At 51.4% G+C, this 21,354-nt stretch overlaps 1 protein-coding gene across 4 annotated transcripts in view; it reads right to left on the bottom strand.

Moving 5' to 3' along the window:
* Positions 1-13,652, bottom strand: part of AGPAT3 (1-acylglycerol-3-phosphate O-acyltransferase 3) — a 107,693-nt gene extending 94,041 nt beyond the window's left edge. For all 4 annotated transcript variants that reach the window (XM_079923197.1, XM_079923198.1, XM_079923196.1 and 1 more), the window contains exon 1: positions 13,509-13,652. The gene's annotated coding sequence lies outside the window, so the exon portion shown is untranslated. The remainder of the gene's footprint in view (positions 1-13,508) is intronic.
* Positions 13,653-21,354: the final 7,702 nt, after the last annotated feature.

The following is a 21,354-nucleotide window of genomic DNA, read 5'->3' as shown; positions in this document are numbered from 1 at the left end:
CTGAGGCGCTCATGGCCTCGGGTCGCTCGTCCACGTGCTGTCGTCCGCGGGCAGCCCTGCTGGGACTCGCCACTCACCCCCCCGCGCGGCATCACTGCTCCGACACGCGTGCGGCGCCTCGTGTGTGACACCGCTCTATAAAGTACCTTCACCCGTGATGTTTTCTAATCCTCACCAGCCCCTGGGGGAGCCATGAGGAGCAGAGGGCCACCACCGAGAGGCATGAAGTCACCTCCCGGGAGCCACTCGAGCCCGGGGCCCGTCCCACAGCTCCCACGGGGGCAGGCCAGTCACCTGCCATGTACTTGCACTGCGGGCCTTAACAAACAGGGGACAGCGTCAGTTATGCTGCTGCCTACGGCCGCAGTGCACAGTGAAATGCAGGGACAGCCTTAGCAGGTTGGATTTCAAAACTGGAAAAAAAAAACAACTGGAAAATAAAGTGGAAATGAGAAAACGATTAGGCACCTAGAATGGTGTTATTCTTTCAAGGATTACTGGTGTGAGTGGAAACAGAAACAGGCGTGGTCTCTTTGGGGGTAAGTCGGCCACAGGGGTCGGAAGTCTCTGGCCGTGAGGACCCTGGCTCAGCGATCCCCGGGAGGACCTGCCCTCAGGAAGCCGACCAGGGAAGAGCCGTGCAGGGCGCCCGCCGGACTTCCGACAGGGAAACAGAAACAGCTTTGGTGCCGCCAGCCGCAGGCGTCGCTGACCACACAACGGAGTCGAGCACGGCCCTCGCGGTCTTTACCCAGGGACAGGGGCAGATGGCAAAGGTCAGCAGTGTGACGTGAACCAAGGAAAGTGGGCCGCAAAGACAGCTGTACGGCGTGGCCCACGTGTGGGCATATGTGAGCATATGTGTGTGCACGTGTGGGGAAGGCCTCCTGGTGAAGCGAGGGGTCCCAGGTGCAGCACGCCTCGGGGAGAAGCCGGGACCCGGTTGGGGCAACATCGAGGACCAGGGAGAGGAGGAAGCGTCGGTGGGGCGTCACCACGGGCTGGAGCCCGGGAGTGACAGGGACAGTACCGGGGCTACTGAAACAACCTCGATGCGCCCTAGGGAAGGAATCTGGTGGGAGCGGAACTGGAGGCCTGGGGACCTTTGGGGGCACTGGAGCAGCCCGTGTGTGGCCTGTCTCGGGGGGAATCAGTGAGGTTCCACGAGGGACAGTGGGGGTTTGGGGAGAGACACGGAGGAAGGGGTCAAGGCGGGGCAGGGGCCTGGCTTGGACGCCAGCGCGGTGACCTCACCGCAGGAGACGGGGAGAGGGTAGGGGTGTTTCACGGCTGTGGGCGGACAGGGGAGGCCTGCTGACATCGAGTGCCTGGGCTGAGGACACACAGCCTGCGGGGGGGAAACCTGTGGGCCTGGGGTTTAGGGCTCGGAGCTGAGAGGACAGCAAGCTGGGGTCACGGCCTCGCAGGTAATTAAAATAACAAGGAGCGACGGGAGGTCCCTGGCAGACAGGACCTCAGGCAGAGCCCCCCAGATAACACCATTCCAGATGCTTCATTAAGCATCTTTCCCTTCACATTTAGTTTCCTTTTTTAAAATAATTATTTACTTATTTATTTAATTTATTTTGGCTGCACCGGGTCTTAGTTGTGGCACACGGGATCTTCACTGCGGCACATGGGATCTTTAGTTGCTGCGTGCAGACTCCTTGGTTGTGGCCTCCATGTGGGGATCAGTTCCCCAAGCAGGGATCGAACCCAGGCCCCCTGCACTGGGAGCGCAGAGTTTTACCCCCTGGACCACCAGGGAAGTCCCGACATTTATTTTCCGGTTTTGAAATTGCACGTGCAAAAACGTATGAACCGTCTCAAAAACACGCCCTTTCACTTCTACTGGCATGTACTGCACCCCGCACATGTATGGTAGCTTTCCAGCTACCAAAAATGTCATTTGAAGAAAACTGTTTGGATGGTGGCTTAGTCTCCAGTTCTAAAAAAGCAGACACCACCTCAGTTGTACGGACGACAGAGAAGTTGACGGGAAGTTGAGTTCATTGAAGACAAAATCTGAGACAGGTTTTGCAGTTGTGTCCCAAACTGGTTAAAGCGCTTGATAGAGATGTGCACTGGGAGGGAGGGGCCCCCGGCTTTAAGCTCCCCGGACACCACAGTTGTCTTCCAGCAGGCAGCTGTAGGCCAGGATAAAATTTACCCCAAGTTAGCTTAGTCACTTAGGTATACTCGAACCTACGGCATTCCTTAACTTTCATTATTGTTTATTCATCAGCATCTGTGTCGATTCACCTTAGCAACCTCTTCAAGCTCAGAGTTTTGTTTGGGGATCATTTTCCTTCTTTGTCAACGATGTCTTCAGAAGTTCCCTTTTATGAGTCCAGAAAATTAACCTATCATGGTTCCGGATCAGTCCCACTCCTGGGCTCCTGGCAGAAGCAGGCAGCACTTCTGAAGGCAGAACCTGTCCAGGGAGACGTGCTCCAGGGAACCTGCAGACAAAGTCCTCCTGAATACAAGAGCACAGTCCAAGCTACAAGGCACACGAGAAACTAGCTTCAGGGAGTGAGAGGCAGCACAACAAACGGCGGGATTCAACCCCCAAGACATTTAGACTTCGGTATTATTTGGGGCGCTGTTATTACTTTGGCATTATTCTTTGCAGCATATAGAGTAATATGCTTAGAGATAAAAAAGGAAATTGAAATATGTGCAAAGAAAAGAACACCATGCGAGAGAAGAGGCACGGTTTGGAAAGAACCACAGAGAACGTTCGAGGATGAAAACTATAATCACCGAAATGAGCAGGTTAAGGAGCAGGTTAAGCAGCAGATTAGACAGAGATGAAGATGGAGCTGGAAAACTGGAAAGGAAAGCTGAGGAAATCACACAGAATGTGGCCAAAAAAGACTGAAAGACAGACATGAACAAGAGTTGAAGAGGCTTGGAAGATGGTGTGAGAAAGTCAAGCATAAGGTAGAAACAAAATTCAACAAAAGAATGGCTGAAATTTTTCCAGAATTACTGAGAGACACAAAACTTTATCCTCAGGAAGCACATTGACTCCAAAGCAGGAAAATAAGAAGAAATCCACTCCAGAGATGCCACCATGAAATTGAAGAATACTGGGGCTTCCCTGGTGGCGCAGTGGTTGAGAGTCCGCCTGCCGATGCAGGGCACACGGGTTCGTGCCCAGGTCCGGGAAGATCCCACATGCCGCGGAGCGGCTGGGCCCGTGAGCCATGGCCGCTGAGCCTGCGCGTCCGGAGCCCGTGCTCCGCAACCGGAGAGGCCACAACAGTGAGAGGCCCGTGTACCGCCAAAAAATAAAAAAAAATAAAAATTGAAGAATACTGGATGTAAAAGGGACCACAAACACAGCAGAGAGGAAACATTACTGATGCAGGAAGGACAGCGGAACTGACAGCGGGTCCCTGAGCCAGGAGGAGGTGACAGGGCGTGATCCACGTCTCAGAGAATGCCAGTCAGTGCCACACGGGCCATGTCCTCTGCCCACGAGGCTTCTGAGGTGAAGCCAACAGTAAATATATAACCTAAAATGCCAGTGCATTTAGAAAATAAAAGTACCTCTGTATCACTCACGGGGCATAGAAGAATAATAAAGGAGTTTTAAATGCTCAAAAACTCAAATGCTGAGCAATGACATTACTGCACACCAAAATATACAGGACACAGGACAGCAGAACCAGGAAGGAAGGTTATAGCCTTAAATGCTTATGATAGAAATAAAGTCTGAAAATTAAGAAACTATGCTTAGAAAAAATAAAAAAAAGAAGTTAAGCTTTCAACTCAATAACCTGTAAAGGGAACACCAGGAAAGAAAAAAAACAACCCAGGGAGTGTAGAAAGATACGATTACAACGAAAGGATAAATTAATGACACGGGAACCAAAGATGTGCTGGACAAGATCTATAAAACTGAAAGTCGGCTCTTTGCGAATGGCAAAGAAACAGAGAAGCCTCTGCTAAGATGAATCAAGAACAAAGAAAAGCAAAAACATTTCAGGAATGAAAGGGGGAGCTTAATGTCAGATACAGTAGAGATTTAAAAATCAAGAAAGTATTATGACTTCTGTACCAAGAAACAGACAATGTAACTGACACGGATACTGGGGTAGACAGGTCTAAGATGACCCCCATGGTTCACACCCTTGTGTAACCCGCACCCTTGAGGGCGGGCTGGACCTACTGACTGGCTTCCAACAAAAAGTGGACGAGAAAAGTAGTGGAAGGTGGCATCCGAGATGTGGTTTACGACACTGAGACTGCGTCTAGCTGGTGTCTCCCCCTCCCTCTCCCCCTCACTCTCACTCTGACGGACAAGTTGCCAGGTTGGGGAGCCCTCAGCACAACTGGCAAGGACCTGAATCCTGACAGAAACATGGATGAACTTGAAGAGGGATCCTTGCCCCGTGGCACCTTCAGATAAGACTGCAGCCCCAGGCAGCACCTTGGTCACCGCCTGTGAGGGACCCCGGGCCTGAGGACCCAGCTAAGCTGAGCCTGGATTCCTGGACCACAGAAACGGTGAGATGGTAAGTGCTGTTGACAGCCAGTAAGTGTTGGGGTCATTTGTTACATAGCAACAGATAACTAATGCAGATCACTCCCTAGAAAATAATACCCAACCTTATTTTTAAAAGGCTGGAAAAGCTGAACAGATCTGTACTATTAAAGTAATCGACCAGGATGTAAAAATCTGTCTGCACGAGAGCCAGGCCCAGACCAAGAAATTATGTAAGAAACGCATAACCTCAGTCTCACAGAAGCTCTTTTATACCACAGAAAAGGAGGCAATACTGTCCACTCATATGATGAAACCAGTACAAGCCAGCACCTAACCCAGACAAGACGGGGACAGTGTAATAAAGGACAATTCCAAGCCATGCGCACTTCTAAACAAAGGTGCAACAAATTCTAAACAAAATATTAACAAACTGAACGTGGTAACGCAATACAGAATAATATCATGGCCGAGATGGGACATTCCAGAAAACCTACTCATGTACTTCACCAAATCAACCTATCAAAGGAGAAAATCTTATACAATCAGCTTCATACGTGCAGAAAAAGTCTTTGATAAAGCATTTTCAGTCAAATATTTGTATTTGACTGAAATATTCAGTCAAATATTTGTATTTGACAAGACAACTTTCTAACCGGAAAGCGGGCATCTAAAGAAAACTAAGCATTCTCTCTCTCTCTCTTTTTTTTTTATAATTTCATTATTGTAAACAGGTAAACATAATCCAAGGAGATAAGTAACACACCGTGGCCCCTCCCCGCTGCACCTTCCCACCCCTTATATGAAGTCTTGAGTCTCCTCCCAGTACGTCGTCACTTCAATACAAGAAATTTGAAAAGGCGTTCTTACCGCCCCCCATGCCTTGCGCTTAGCCCTAACCCCTGCCTCTCCCCCAGCAGTGTCCCCGGGGCCGTTAGTAAGCAGTGCCGCTGGGGACACCTTGCCCATACTGGGGGCGCCCAGACGTGCCGGGGACCACGTGCCAGGTACGCCTAGACGTGAAAGCCCCCTGTGCAGACACGGCCCACCAGTCCACACCCGCACCTGCGCTCCGCTGACTCACGTCTGTGACCACACCGGCCCAGGCACTCTCTCTACATCCTGGCTCCCCGGGTGCGGCAGGCCGGCATCTCACTGTGCTTTTATTTTTGCGTCTCCCTGATGACCCGTGAAGGTAAGTCTTGAATCTCTTCTCCTCTCATTTCCTTCCGTCTGTTTGCTCCTTTGTTCCCAGGAGGAGCCATAGGAAGATTCTGAACTAAGCAGTCTCCATGTTTGTACCAACACCAAACGGGAAAACTGAGCAGCATTTCCTGAAAATCAGGAAATAGGACAGAAACGCCCCCTCGCACCTCCGTTCGATACGGTCCTGACGGCGCTGGCCCAGGCAGTGAAACAGGATGGAAAAGTATTAAGGCATAAGGAAGAAACGAGGCCATCACCGTTCCCTGTCTATGCAGAAAATCCCCGAAATCTACAGGTAAATTATAAGAAATAGAGATTGGCAAGGTGACTGGATATAAAACCAATATCCAAGATCAACTGCATTTCTGTTCAACACCAACAAGAGTGAGACATTTTTTTAATAAAAAAATAAAATTTAAAAATACCACTTATGAAAGTAACAAAAAGTAAGAAGGACACCTGGGAATAAATTTAACCACAGAGTCTAAGACAGTTACTTATAGTATATACAGGGCCTTATCAAAAGCCGTTTAAGAAGATCTACATTAGCTGAGACACACCACGTTTACAGCAGGTAATCTTAATACCATAAAACAGAAATTCCCCTCAACTGATCTATGGAATTGGTGCAATTTCTGTCTAAATCCTGACCAAGTTTTTCATGAAAATTGACAAGCTGATTTTAACACAGAGAAACAAAGAGCACGAATAACCAGGCGCTCTGGAGAACGCAGGGGTCAGGGGGCGTAGAGGGGAGGATGTCCAGACAGCAACGGGGGCAGGTGCCACTCACGCAGACACACGGACCGGCAGGACAGAGAAGCCAACCGAGGGGACTGCACACACGGCCGCAGTGGCGCAACAGGTCAGCAGGGAAAGACGACCAACCGGCCGAGGCTGGTGTCAGGACAACTGTTCTCCACATGGGGACAGAGCTCCCTACTCGTCACCACAGAGTCCACTCCCGAGGGACTAAGGGCTTCAGCGTGGAAAGCAAACGTTACAACTTCTACGAGAAAACACAGGAGAACACACGAGTGACCCCAGGGCTGGGAAAGACTTCTCAGCGACACTCGAAAGGCCACAAAAGAAAAGATGGATAAACTCCACATTGAATTAAGAATTTCTATTCATCAAAATAAAGTAAAAAGACAAGACATGGCTCGGAAAGGTACCTAATGAACACGTGACAACGAAGGATCACTATCGTGAATACATAAGGAAACACATCATATAGAATTATACGTAAGGAATACGCACGAGAAAGTTATCACCTAACAGGAAAATGGGGGAAGGAATTCACAGGGGAGGAAACACGTCTACCAGTAAATATAGGGAGAGTATCAACTCCATCTACCAGGAAACACACATCAGGCCACAATCAGACAGGAGTGTTTTGCATCCAATCTATTTGCAAAACTTAACAATACCACGTGCTATGGAGTATGTGGGTCCACTCACACCCTTAGTCTCTTTCCCATCGCTCTGGGAAACAGCCCAGTGTAAATATCACTGTGTAAATTTTAACCTGCCTGGACTTCCCCGCCCAGTGGTCCCATTCTACACGTGTAACAGGAGGCGTGGACACAGGACATGCCATCAAAACAGAGCAGGATGAGGAGCGCCTTCTGGTAAAAGTCCCGATGCATTTTGTAGACATTACTTCATCTTCACATGGACCTCAGGAGGGCCTCCTGCACGCACTCGGAGACACACGGAGTTCCTCTGTTCCCAGACTGACACCTCTCTGGGTACCATCTTCTCTCTTCCTCTACCCAGCATCACATAACCCCATCCTGTTTCCAGCAGCCACAGTTGAGATAAGAAAGACAATTCTTTTGGTTTTCATCTGTACATAAAGTCTTGGGTTTCCGTTATTCTTGTTTTGCTTCTCTTGCATGCATTTTGAAAGTGCCCATTTAGTCCTCATTTAATTGGCTCACTTACTTTATTGTGAAAATTAAACAAACAGTGTAGACCAGAGGTTGTAAAAATAGTGGCCCAGAGGCTAAATTCAGGCAGGAACATTGTTTCGTTTGCCTGCAGCTTGTTAAAAATAAATAATTGCATAGAAAGATCTAGATTTGTGTCTTGTCTCAGCAGATCAAAGAGCTAGTGACTTTGGTCCCGTACCTGCCTGGCATGTCTGCTAGGGGTCCGAGGCTGGGGGTCAGAGGGGTCAGAGGCCGGGGGTCAGGCAAGGCACATCCGAGACAAGAGACGTACAGCCATCACTCATCGGCACGGCCACCCCCACCTGGCACCTGTTAGATCTGTGTGCAGCTCTCACATATAGCTTTGTTTACCAAAGTAGGAGAAACATTTATACCCAATAACTCATTAAAATTTAAAGAATGCCAGGTACAAAGCAGTTGGGACCCCAGGAAAACACCCTGCTGGCTTGGAGCTAGAACTGGACCGCAGGCCACCAAAGCATTTTCTAACAAATGTTCTAGACCTGAAGTTACGGTAGTTAGCGCCTCGATTCAGGAAGCTGAAAATAGCTGTCGTGCGCTAACAGGCGTGTGCTCTGACCTCTGTCCCCCGTCTGGAAGCACTCTGCTTCCTTTCATCGCTGGACACTCACTTTTGTGTACCAGCTCACCACTAGTTACAGCAAAGGAGCCCAAATAACGGCTCAAGGGGACCTGCCAGACTGCAGGGCTTTTCCTAAAACTAAACCAAAACACTGCCGGGGGCCCAGGGACTATTCACGGTTTGGGATTCCTTTTACTGTTGCGATTATTTATTTCTACTTTTGTGGACTCCAAGTCACTAAACGTGGAGGCTGTCAGGGTGCTTTGACACTCAGACTCCCCTCAGGAGAGAACCTGCCGCCGGGGGTTGGGGGGTGCCTGCCGGACCTGACTGCCCGAAGGGCGGGGCCCGAGGACCCCAGGCTGGCTTTCTCAGAGCCACATCCTCCCAGGCCTCCCCGCTCCCTGTCCCCTCACTCAGGGGTCGGATCACCCCCTCCAGCCCCCACAGTGTGCCCCCCCCCGAACCTCCTGCACGTCCCATCTTGGCGTCCTCCTCACGCGGAACCCAAACAGGTGACGGCTTCATCTAACAATCTGACTTGTCTTATTTTGGCAAAAGTCACTCCTAGCAAGCCATATTTTGGAAGGTATACCAATTGATTCATTTCTCTCTGAACAGAAGGATGACGTGTATCCTCACTCATTCATCCAATCAGTCACTCCAATTAGCCTGGGGCGATGGTCTAATTAGAAATCAATGTATGAGAAGCGTAACCCGATCACCAGCACATTCTTTTTTTTTTTTTTTTTTGCGGTACGCGGGCCTCTCACTGTCGTGGCCTCTCCCGTTGCGGAGCACAGGCTCCGGACGCACAGGCCCAGCGGCCATGGCTCACGGGCCCAGCCGCTCTGCGGCATGTGGGATCTTCCCAGACCGGGGCACGAACCCACGTCCCCTGCATCGGCAGGCGGACTCTTAACCACAGCGCCACCAGGGAAGCCCACCAGCACATTCTTTATGGTAAGAGTCAAGAGGCGGCTCTTCACTTTGCCGCTACTGAGCGGAAAATGAAAAGCTGAGCACACATGAATCTGCATAAATGGAATTTCTTTCTTCCCCAGGCAACATCATTTCTAGCGTGTACCTGTTTCTATCATCTTCAATGGGGGTTTCCGGGCCCCAGTCCACCAAGTCTCGCCTCCTACAAGCGAAGAGGTTTTTTTACATGAATACTTCTGTGAAGCCAGTCACTGAGTTTCTGCTTCAAAAATGCAGATTTTCATAGACTGAGTTTTCTGAGCACCGCGTTGGTTTGGATTCAATGAGACCTTGTTGGAAATCTAGATGTGTCGCTTGCCAGCCGAGGGACTGTGGCCAAGCTCTCCCACCCAGTTCCTCCAGCTGTGTAATGGGGCAATACCCTGTCCTCACAGAAACAACATAATGAGCCCATAAGATGCCTCATGGAGATGCAATAATTGGAGCTGTTGTCATCAGACCAGACGCAAAGCAGGGACACACTGAACGTCAGCATATACTTATAAAGTTTTCAGGTCAGCAAACTGAGTGATGAAGAGAAAAAGAACCCCCGTCGGTGGAGCTCTGGAATTCAGCCCCCACCCCACGCCCGCCCCCGGGGATGCAGCCAGCGGGGCTCACAGGACCCGTGAGAGCAGATCGGGTAAAGGTGTTCCTCACTGCAGCTTCTCAACGCTGCTCAGGGTAGAACTCACTACCACCCTTATCGCTGCTTTCGTTCCCCACCCACTTTCGGAGGGAACTGAGAAGAGCCACATCAATGATGCATGGCCTCCCGGGGCCACCTGAGGACAGGCCTCTCGGCTGCTGGCAGGCAGCTCCCACCAGGAGCGCCCAGCTTCAGCTTCGGTTTTTAGTCCTGCGTGATGCGAAGCACTTCTGCCTGGAAGAAGACATCTGCCTGTCACATACTGAAGGATACGGTTTCTTTCAACACTAATATTTAAAATGTATCCTATCTGTGACCTTCTGGCTGCACTTGCGGAAAGACATGGCGAATTAAAGCACAGCGTCCAGGGCCAAAGGCTCCAGCCCTGCGGCGGGAACTTGGGCCAACTTTCCCCGGGCATCTGCTCCTCTGCCTCCAAAGAGAAACACAGATGCCGCCCCCAGATGATCCGTGTTTCGGTTTCTAGCACTTTGCTCCACAAAGATAAACAGGACATGGTGAATTCTTCTCAATAATTAAACGAGAGACTGTCCCAGGCTGGACCACTCATGTGTTTACCTAAAATCCAGCATTTTGAAATCAGTAATTTAGGATTAGTTTAAGATTATTACGAAGTGGTTTTAGAAACAACGGATTAAGTCAGAGTCATTTCGCTTTACAATGTGAATCAACTCATTTAAAACCTCAAGCATTCCTTGGTTAACCAAAAGTAAAATCCATGAAATTTCCAAGCAATTGTTTTACAAAATTCAGTCCAATCTGACTGTAACATACGTTTCTCAATGAGAAGACTGAGTAACTAAAGATCTTATGTCATACAGTCAAATCATTAAGAAACAGGCAAATGTAGCCAATTGTATCCAATGCTTTGCCACAACTTGTAACAGTAAAATATTAGAGTTTCTGATGAGGCTCAAGAGAGGGAAGAAAAAGATGGAAGCAGAAGCCACTGCTTCTGCCCCAGGTGGACTTTGATGGGGGGCTAACTGCTAACAGCGAGGGGCCGCCACTGATCTCCACTGAAGCCCCCTGTCCTGTCTCCCACGCTAGGTCAGGCTGAAAGCCAGGGGAAGATGTGTGTTTTGGGGGTCCAATGCGATTGGAAGCGTTGACCACACCCTCCCTTCCACCCCGCCCCGGAAAACCCAGTAAATTGGCTCTTCTCAAACACAATTTCTGTTTCTCATTTTCCTTGTTTATACTGATTTCAACATTTCCCTCCTACCTCTGATTTGACCAGAGATAAAAGTGTTTCCAGACTCTTAGCAGACAGATGGGGCTGAGAAGGTGGGAGTCCATGGATCTTAGTTTAAATTCTGGCCACGCCAATTTGCGACCCAACCTTCGGGGGTAACTCAACCTCTGGGTTTTCTCAGACCACTCTTTTCCAAGGTGGAAGTGCTAGCAGAGTTGTCACATGTAAAGGGCTAACCCTGTGTATCACGACCCACGCTGGTTAACGTGGGACGCTGGAGTAAACACGGACAGCCCAGATCACTTCGGTGGATGCACTCTTTCTAACTTCCAAAATAAACAACTGCTTTCAGTGTGCTTCCCTGGCCCTGGCACCTAGACGTGGGACAGGCACATGGAACATCAGCCTGCCGGCCCTGCCTCCCAGGAGGCGGCTTCTGGAGTCCACACCCTGGCAATGCAAGTGTCCTTCCTGCACCTCCCTTCACCTCCTACGACAGGGACTTTAACCCTCTGCTCCCGCACCTTCTCCAGGCTACTGCTCGGCCTAGGCCTCTTGGCAGACATGCCCCCGCAGGCCCCACGCAGGTGGGGTGAACAGCATGCTCCGACCAACACAGCCAGTCTGCGTGCCCGTGAAGTGTGGTTCAGAACATCAAGGCCTGCGCCTTCCAAGGCCCAGAGGAGGCCCTGTGTATGCTGACCCTCAGCCGCGTGTGTGGGCGTTCTGAATGTCAGCCACGTGTGTGTGAACGCCCATCACACGTAGCACCTTTTTTTAAACAATATAATCAGGAAGATTCCCTCAGAGTGGCTGAGAAAGGGATACAGAAGTGAGTTGTAACAGGCCAACTCTGCAACTTTGAAGGAGAGGAGGGTGGAGTTAGGACGCAAAGAAGGGGGAGGGAAAGCAGTAAGGAAATGATCAAATTAGAGAATGTGCAGAATCTCACTGAGATCCCTTATGAAGCTTTTAAACGGAGAAAACGTTCATTAGCAGTCCCTAAATGAGTACAGTCAGCCGGCAGAGCTGTAATTTAGAACACGTAGGGGATCCCCCCCCAGCTTAGTCCAGCATCACTGGGCCCCTCAAAACACAGCCATCGCCAGGCCACCACACACCGCTCGGGGTTTGGGATCTCTGGGTGGTTTCCACCCTTAATATGGGTGGCAGTTCTCATTCCAGTCTATCTCACGGCCAACGGCCCACCTCATTTTTCCTTCTCGTGAGATCATATTTCCTATGAAAAGGAACCTAACTGCTCTAGTATTCTCTTAGAGGAGACTGTATATAGTGTGCTTTAAAAAAAAGTCTGGGGTGTGGGGTTTCCCTGGTGGCACAGTGGTTAAGAATCCCCCTGCCAATGCAGGGGACATGGGTTCGAGCTCTGGTCCGGGAAGATCCCACATGCCACAGAGCAACCAAGCCCGAGCGCCACAACTACTGAGCCTGCACTCTAGAGCCCGTGAGCCACAACTACTGAGCCCGCATGCCACAACTACTGAAGCCCGCACCTAGAGCCAGTGCTCTGCAACAAGGGAAGCCACCGCAGTGAGAAGGCCGTGCACCGCAACGAAGACCCAACACAGCCAAAAAAAAAAAAAAAAAAAAGTTGGAAGAAAGAAAGAGAGGAACCAGCACAATACTTTCAAGGTAGCTTCAACTGCTAGTCACAGCCTGCCTTCCTGAGACCCTCGGGCAGGATCAACCGACCTGGGTGCTCTGGGCGGCCCTGGGGTGGCGGTGGTTTTCCTCCCAAATGGCTCTTGGATTACTGACCGACCCCATCACCTGACTGGAACCGTGGAAATTCACAGACGGCCTTTGGTCCAAGCGCCAAAGTCAAATCTGAACACTCAGCACCCACCACTGCTGCGCATTCCCACCTGCAGCCCTCCCTCCTGGCCGAGCAAAAAGTGAAACTAACCCCCGGCCGTAGATAGAGCGCAGGGTCGGGGGAGCGCTCGGGGCCGGGTCCCCAGCGCCCAGAAACCGAGGGGGGGGGAGGGGGGCACGTCGCGTCCGCGGGGAGCAGAGGGGCCCGAGAAACCCCGCGGGGAGAGGGGCGGGGGTGTCGTGCCCTCGCCCAGCCGGGTCGCCCGCCCCTCCTGGGGTGCCCCGGCCCTGGCCGCGCGCCAGCCCGGACCGGCGCGCCCGGCTGCAGCGCCGCAGGCGGGCCTGCGGGGACGAGGAGGGGACGGGGCCTGGGCCTGGCCGGACGAGGCCCCGGGGAGGCCGGGAGGGGACCCGGGGCCCGCGGGCCCCAGTCCCGGTCCTCCCGCAGGCCCCGCGCCGGGCGGAGCGCAGCCAGCCCACTGCGGCGCGGGGCCCGGGTCGGGGGCGACCTGGGACGGCGGTGGAGGCAGCCCCGACCTCGGGCGGCGGGCCGGGCGGGGGCCCGACCTGGGGGCAGCGCCGCTCACCTGCAGCCGCCGCCACCTGCTCGTCGCGCGCTCGGCCCCGGCGTCGCCTCCGGGCCGTTCCGGCCGCTGCGCTCCGGCCCTGGGCGCGCCCGGCCCTGCGTCGGGCCTCAGCGAGTGCGGCGCCCGCCGCCCCCGGCCCCCATCCCGCCCCGCCCGGCCCGCCGCCCTCCGCCCTCGGCCGCGCCGCCCCGCCACTTCCTGTGCGCGGCGATCCCACAGTTCCGCCGGCGCGCGGGGCGGCGGGGACACGCGGGGAGGGGACACGGGACGTGCGGGGGGGACACAGCGGGGAGACATGCCGGGGACGCGGGAGTACAGGGGAACAGTGGGGAGGGAATACGGGTCGGGAGGGACACAAGGGGGGGACACAAGGGGGGATAAGCCAAGGGGACAGGGAGGTACAGGGGGACAGCGGGGAAAACATGAGACACGTGGGGAGACAGGGGGACACCGGGGTGGGCGGCCTGGCGGGGCGCCGGCTGCGAAGGGACGGGCCCGTGTCCAGTAACGCACGCGGCTGGAGCACCCGGAGGGCTTGGGGCCGGCGGGACACTTTGGGGGCGGGACAGCGAGGTCGGTGGAGGGCTGGATTGGGGGTGGAGGGAGGGGATCCGTCGGGGGCACAGACCGCCTGAGGCTGGACCCAGGGCTGGGGGAACTGCATGGTGGGCCGGCATACGTGGCGGTGGAGGCGGGGGGGGCAGGCAGCACCACGGACAGTGCGGACCTCCTGGACTGCCCCCATCTCCCCAGGGGCCCCCGCTGCGCGCACTAGGGGTGTTTCCAGGCATGAGACTCCCCCCAGGCCACGGTTACCGCCGTGGGGCGGGGAGGGGGGTCGCGGGGGTCGCCGTGGGGGACGTCCTGGGAGCCGCTGGTCCGCGCGAGGTCGTGTTTCAGACCCAAGTAAAGCGCCCTTTGACTTCTTTACAGTTGGCCCTCGGCTGGCAACGTTGTATCCGTATTTGACCCTGGAGGAAGCCTCCCCGAATTGGGGTGGGGGGAGGCGGTCGCCCTGAACCGGCCTCGCTAGCCCCACCCGTCGCCCGTGGTCCCTGACAATGTCCCCTCCTGGAAGAAGGGCTGCGTGCGTCCCCTGCCAGGCCCCGGGCCCGAGGGAGCGTCCAGGCGGGGCTGTCTGGCGCTGGGCTGTACACAAGGGTGGAGGGTCACCTCCAGTCTGTACTCCGTACGTCCGTGTGGCCTGCCCCCTGCTCGGGTCCTCAGGTCCCAGGTGGCCCTCCTGAGCTGGGAGGAGCTTCCTTCGAAAACTGTTTACAATCCCAGGTGCTGTTGCTGTCTGCTGGGCCTTATTTTAAGCCACCTCGAATTATTTCAGAAAACACCCTGACTAAAATAAACATACCTGCACCTGTTCTACTCACAATCCCCTTATCCTTGAAAAAGGAAGTATAGTTGGCAATGTTCATGTAAATTTAATATTGTGAAGCCTTGGGCCTGGCACTGCTTCTTCAGTCGTGGATCCTATAGATGAATCCCCGCAGGCATCTGCAGGTGTATGTACAGGAGGTCCTGACACAGCATGTATTACGGGAAAGAACAAAAACAAACCCTGAAACAACCAGCAAGACACCTTGTTAAACAAACTCTGGAATATTCATTTAATATTTATTTATTTATTTATTTATTTATTTATTTTTGGCTGTGTTGGGTCTTCGTTTCTGTGCGAGGGCTTTCTCCAGTTGCGGCGAGCGAGAGCCACTCTTCATCGCGGTGCGCGGGCCTCTCACTGTTGCGGCCTCTCCCGTTGCGAAGCACAGGCTCCAGACACGCAGGCTCAGTAGTTGTGGCTCACGGGCCCAGCCACTCCGCGGCACGTGGGATCTCCCCAGACCGGGACACGAACCCGCGTCCCCTGCATTGGCAGGCGGATTCTTAACCACTGCGCCACCAGGGAAGCCCCTAATAATTTTTTATTTTAAAACAAAGATTGTAGTAATTCTATACATGCTGATAGTACATAATCTCTAAGATTAAGTTAAAATAAAAAATAAAGAGAAGATACAGAGCATCTTCTATCCAATGATCCCTTTTCTGTATCAAAAAGCAATATACGCATATACACGTCCAGAAAACATCTGGAAGGATAAACATGAGACTGTCATTGGCTGGGCTGGGGTGAGGAAACTTTATTGTATGCTAAGTGGTAAAGTTTAAATGCATCATACCCACACATTTTATAATTACTTTTTTAAAAAAACTAATTAAAGTGCGTCTCATCATTTAGGCATTCGATGGCCCCTTAATAGTTACTTTGAGCTTTGAGATCAGCTCAGTAAGACCGTGTTTGTCTCAACAGCATAAATTGTGAGCAATCTAACCTATAGTCATTGTGAATCTATGATCACTCAGACCTCAGCTGAGCAGGAATTTGCCTCTGGAAAATCTCCCCTGAACATATGAACAGAGTGAACATATGACGGGAACTTGGAAGTCAGCCAAGCAGCCCTTAGCTCCTGACCAGGCCCTGTGCAGTGCACGTGTTCATGTCGACAGGAGATGTGGCCATCGCTAAGATTTACTGAAAGCTATTATTTCACCTACTTATCAAAGCAAGGCCGTGAGGTAGAGACTGTTAGCATCCCATTTTACAGTTGTGGAAACTGAGGCCCAGCAAAGCTCCACCGGTATACGGCTGGTGGCAGAGCCAGCAGCCTGGCTCCAGGCCCTGACTCGGCCACAAGGATGGAGCTTCTCATGACCCCAGTAAGGATGCTGTCTTGCTAAGAGAGAAACTCTGGCCCCTAGCCTGCTGAATTAAAATGAGGAAAGGAAAAGTCTCACCTAGAATATTATTTGGCACAGGTATGTAGACAGAGGGCATTTCTGCCATGAATGAGCCAAGGAAAAGTAGGATCTGAGTACCAAAAAGAGGTGTGAGCTAAGCCCTGGGAGAGGGACTTCTCTGTTCATTATCTGTTCTAATTCTCAGAACGAACTTGCTGGCATCCCATTTCACAGATAAGTAAACCAGAGACTGAGAGGTGATCCCAAATCAAATGGCAGACTGCTGCCCACCCCAAGCCCAGAAGGAGTCTTTCCAGCTCTGAAACACTCTCATTGGGAACTTTCCTGTCAAGACCAGCTCAGGTGCCTGGAGCAAAGGTGAGGGGTCCAGGCGGGTCTGGGGAGGGGCCAGCCTGGCTGGCGGAGGGCTCCTGGAGCAGCTGGACATCCTAGCGGGGAACTGAGAGCTGGGGCTTGGAGCCAGCCTTGGACTGTGACTTTGGACAAGGACATTGCCCTTTGGAGTCTTAGTTTCCTTTTCTGTAAAGCGAGGAGATTCCCACCAGGACTTCCGTGATTCCAAGGGTGTGCCAGGAGAGCCACAGGCCCTGGGGCTAATTCAGGCATTTTTAAAAGTCTAAGACAAAACTTCATATTTACTCAAGATGCAAAAATTAACCAACACCAAAGATAATAACTTTGCTGGAAATGTATTAACTCCAGCATGTTAACACTAATCTGAAATGGGTAGACGGTACAGGTTTTTAATACATGATAGGAAAACATTGATAAATGCAAAGTTTTCAGGAGACAAATTATTTTACATAAATAAATTGTGCGTCTGTATATATATATATAATTTTTTATTTTTATTTATTTATTTTTGGCTGCGTTGGGTCTTTGTTGCTGAGCGTGGGCTTTCTCTAGTCGCGGGGAGAGGGGGCTGCTCTTCCTTGCGGCTCGGGGGCTTCTCATTGCGGTGGCTTCTCTTGTTGCAGAGCACGGGCTCTAGGCGCACGGGCTTCAGTAGTTGTGGCATGTGGACTCAGTAGTTGTGGCTTGCCGCCTCAGTTGCTCCGCGGCATGTGGAATCTTCCCAGCCCGGGGATTGAACCTGTGTCCCTTGCATTGGCAGGCGGATTCTTAACCACTGCGCCACCAGGGAAGTCCCTAAAATTTTAAACATAGGCTTCTTCAAGGGCAAAAATTACACGAGGGTTTTTCTCAGCAGAGAGACTAGAAGCCCCAGGACACACCAAGCCCCACCCTCCAGGTGACTGTGGAGAAACTGAGTTGGGCCTAGAGGTGCGGAGTCAGACAAGAATGTCGACACCCATCAGACATCCGAGTGTCAGTGGAGAATATAATGCAGAGGGGGCTCTGGGGAGATGCCTGGCCTGACCAGCCTGCGGTCAAAGTCAAGGTCACAAGAGCGGTGAAGCCAGTGCCCGGTCCAGGAGAGATCTCCGGCAAACCTCCAGCACACAGGGAAGCTGTGCGTGCAGGGGTGAAGCCCCGGGTTCAAATCTGGTTGCACATTGTACTAGTGGGGATGACAGTGGCTTCTGTGTGTGGTCATCCTGTCCTGGGGACTGAGGCCCTGTAACCTGAGCACAGGGCCTGCTGAGCTGTTAGCTGTGGATGGCCATCAATACCCTTGTAGAGTCCCATGGGAGAATCAAGGCGCCAGAGGAAGGACAGCTGGGCCAGAGGGCAGGCCAAGGGGCAGATCGGGGCTCCCCAGGCCCCAACCAGTCAGTGTCTGGGGCACTGGGGCATGTCTGCCTGTGGCCCGATGCCCCTACCAGGCAATCTTTGCTCTGAACCTCAGTCAGCTGCATGGAGGTCTGAGGCTTCCCCCGCCCAGTCCTGCCCCCCTTTATCTTTCACAGGTGTTACAGTGGCCCCACCCAAGCCCCTTGCACCCTAACCCTGCTCTGCGTTCTGCCTGGAGACCCCACTTGACACAGAGACCTTGCCCCCCGCACCTTGCTGAGAAGTGCTACTTGACCAGGGCACTCCGGATATGCACTCAACTCTGCAGACTGACTGGGGTATGGGGAAGCCATCCTGGCTTATACAGGACTTGGCCTGTACTTTATGTGAACTAGAGCCCCTGTCTTATGGCCTGGCAAACATGCATTACCTCTGCTCTAACCATTAAAGAAAACAATGCATTATCCAGAAATAAGAATGTCCACTTTGAAGACAGGGATGAATGCTGGTCCTCTTTCAACGATGAGTTTCCCTCCCAGATGCCAAGGCCATACTGACTTGCTGTGCATGTGCTAATCTGTCTCTTCTGAAACCTTGAAGGAATATACCCCTGTCGTGTTTGATGTTTGTTCTCCATTCTAGCAAAAACAACATAAAACTGCTGAAGACCATGCCTTCCTCCTCGGTGGAGACTACACTCCAGGCTAGAGCCCTTGGCTTGAATAAAACTCTCTTCCATTCTTCTTTGTTGTTGTTGTTAAGAATTTTTTAATATATATATATATTTTTTGATGTGGACGATTTTTAAAGTCTTTATTGAATTTGTTACAATATTGCTTCTGTTTTATGTTTTGGATTTTTTTTTTTTTTGGCCGCAAGGCCTGTAGGATCTTAGCTCCCCGACCAGGGATCAAACCCGCTCCCCCTGCATTGGAAGGTGAAGTCTTAACCACTGGACCGCCAGGGAAGTCCCCTCTCTTCCATTCTTATTATAGATTGCTTATTTTTTATTAGCTGTCATTTATTTTTATTATTTTTTTAAATTTTATTGTAGTAGAGTTGATCTACAATATTATGTTAGTTTCAGGTGTACCACAAAGTGATTTGGACGTACATATATATATAAAATAAGAATATATATATTCTTTTCCAGACTCTTTCCCATTGTAGGCTATTACAACATATTGAATATAGTTCCCAGTGCTGTACAGTCAATCCTTGTTGTTTATTTATTTTATATACAGTAGTGTGTATCTGTTAATCCCACACTCCTAATTTATCCCTACCCACCCCCTTTCCCCTTTGGTAATCATAAGTTTGTTTTATATGTCTGTGAGTCTGTTTCTGTTTTGTATATAGATTCATTTGTATTATAGTTTAGATTCCATGTATGAGTGATATCATATAATATTTGTCTTTGTCTGACTTTGTTTAGTATTATAATGTCTAGGTCCATCCATGTTGCTGCAAATGACATTATTTCATTCTTTTTTATGGCTGAGTAATATTCCATTTTATACATATATATCTCACATCTTCTTTATCCACTCATCTGTCGATGGACACTTAGGTTGCTTCCATGCCTTGGCTATTGTAAATAGTGCTGCAATGAACATCGGGGTGCATGTATCTTTTCTAATTATGGTTTTCTCCGGATATATGACCAAGAGTGGGATTGCAGGATCCTATGGTAACTCTATTTTAAGTTTTTTGAGGAACCTCCATACTGTTCTCCATAGTGGCTGTATCAATTTACATTCCCACCAACAGTGCAGGAGGGTTCTCTTTTCTCCACACCCTCTCCAGCATTTATTATTTGATGATGGCCATTCTGACTGGTGTGAGGTGATACCTCACCGTGGTTTTGATTTGCATTTCTCTAATAATTAGTGATGTGAAGCATTTTTTCGCACGCCTGTTGGCCATATAGATTGTGTTTGTTTTGTTTTGACCGTGCCGCGCGGCATGTGGGATCTTAGTTCCCTGACCAGGGATGGAGTCCATGCCCCCTGCATTGGAAGTGTGAAGTCTTAACCACTGGACCGCCAGGGAAGTCCCTAGATTGTTTTTTGATTGTGTTCGAGACCAAGACAAAGGTGGCGTCATGTGTACACTCACGTTCTTCTGACCTGAGGCCGTGGGTCTCCAAATCTGTACAGTCGGGGGGGCTTCTTGGGAAGGTGGGAGCTGCCGCCCTGGGCAGGCTAGTCCACAGGATGGGCGGGCAGGGCCTCTCAAAGGAAGGTCTCACTCCCCGCAACGCTCCCCCCTACCTGGACACACACACTCAAGCAAAAACTTTCATTTTTGCCTTTGCACCAAATTGTTTTTCGAATTGTTCTCTGGGGTTAAGAAAAAAAAGTGCACGCTGTTTATAAAAATTCACCTGTTCGGATTTGGTGTTTCTAACACATGTAGGAAAACTAACTCATCTCACAGGCCCAACATGCCGCCTAGTTCCTGAGAAGTAGAAGGGACCACTCGAGTGCTGTTTTTAGTGGGTTCAAGGAAATCGTTCCAGAAAAAGTCATCCACTGTGTTGGTATAAGAGGAGGTGAACCTCGATGGGTGTGGGGAGGTGGAGCGAGGCTATGGAATGCCTTAAGCTTAGAGATTTAGGCATAGATACAAGATCATGACATGATTTTACTGGGAACACGATATTCTAAAAACCCAAATATTCAGAATAACAGAAGAAGAGTTGTTTCTGGAAATAAAAGAGAGAGGTGTGGATAAGCGCCCGCAGCCACCGGGAAGGAGCTGGTCTACGCAGCACCCTGGGCATTGAAGACAAGGTCTGGGTCACTTCCTGCATCTGCCCTTCTGTGTCAGGTCTCTCTGGCTAAGTTGCTAACGTCATCGGTTACGACATCACATCAGAAAATAAGCCCAACCTTCAGCGTCAGGATGGGCTGTAGCCTGGGAACTGGGTAGAGGCAAACTGCGTCGGTTTCTGTTCTTTTTCTCCAGGGCCGGTAGGCTTCGAGGGGGGCAGTACGGCTGAGTCCTCTGGTGCCTTCTGCCCCTAAAGTGGAATGACTTCTGTCAGAGCTGGTGGAGAGGGGCGCGGTGGTCCTGTGTCACAGGGACGGTCCAGCTGGGGGACGGGGCGGCTCCTGCCAGCGTCTGTGCCCTGTCTGTGTGAGCAGATGCGAACCTGCTTGCAGGCTTGGGAGGGTCGCCGCGAGGCCTTCCCCAGAGACCTCTGGAGGGTCCGCAGGGATGAGCACTCTCTTCGCTTCACATCTTCTCTGAGGTTGTTAGGGCTGCAGTGACAAAGTACCACAGCCTCGGTGGCTCAAATGACACATATTCGTTGTCTCACGATCCCGTAAACTGGAGGCCCAAGATCGAGGTGTCAGCAGGCCTGTTCCTCCCGAGG

This window comes from Stenella coeruleoalba (genome assembly GCF_951394435.1).
Source record: "Stenella coeruleoalba genome assembly, chromosome: 5".
Lineage (NCBI taxonomy): Eukaryota > Metazoa > Chordata > Mammalia > Artiodactyla > Delphinidae > Stenella > Stenella coeruleoalba.
The sequence above is the reverse complement of the archived record's forward strand: the minus strand, read 5'-3'. Positions and strand labels throughout refer to the sequence as shown.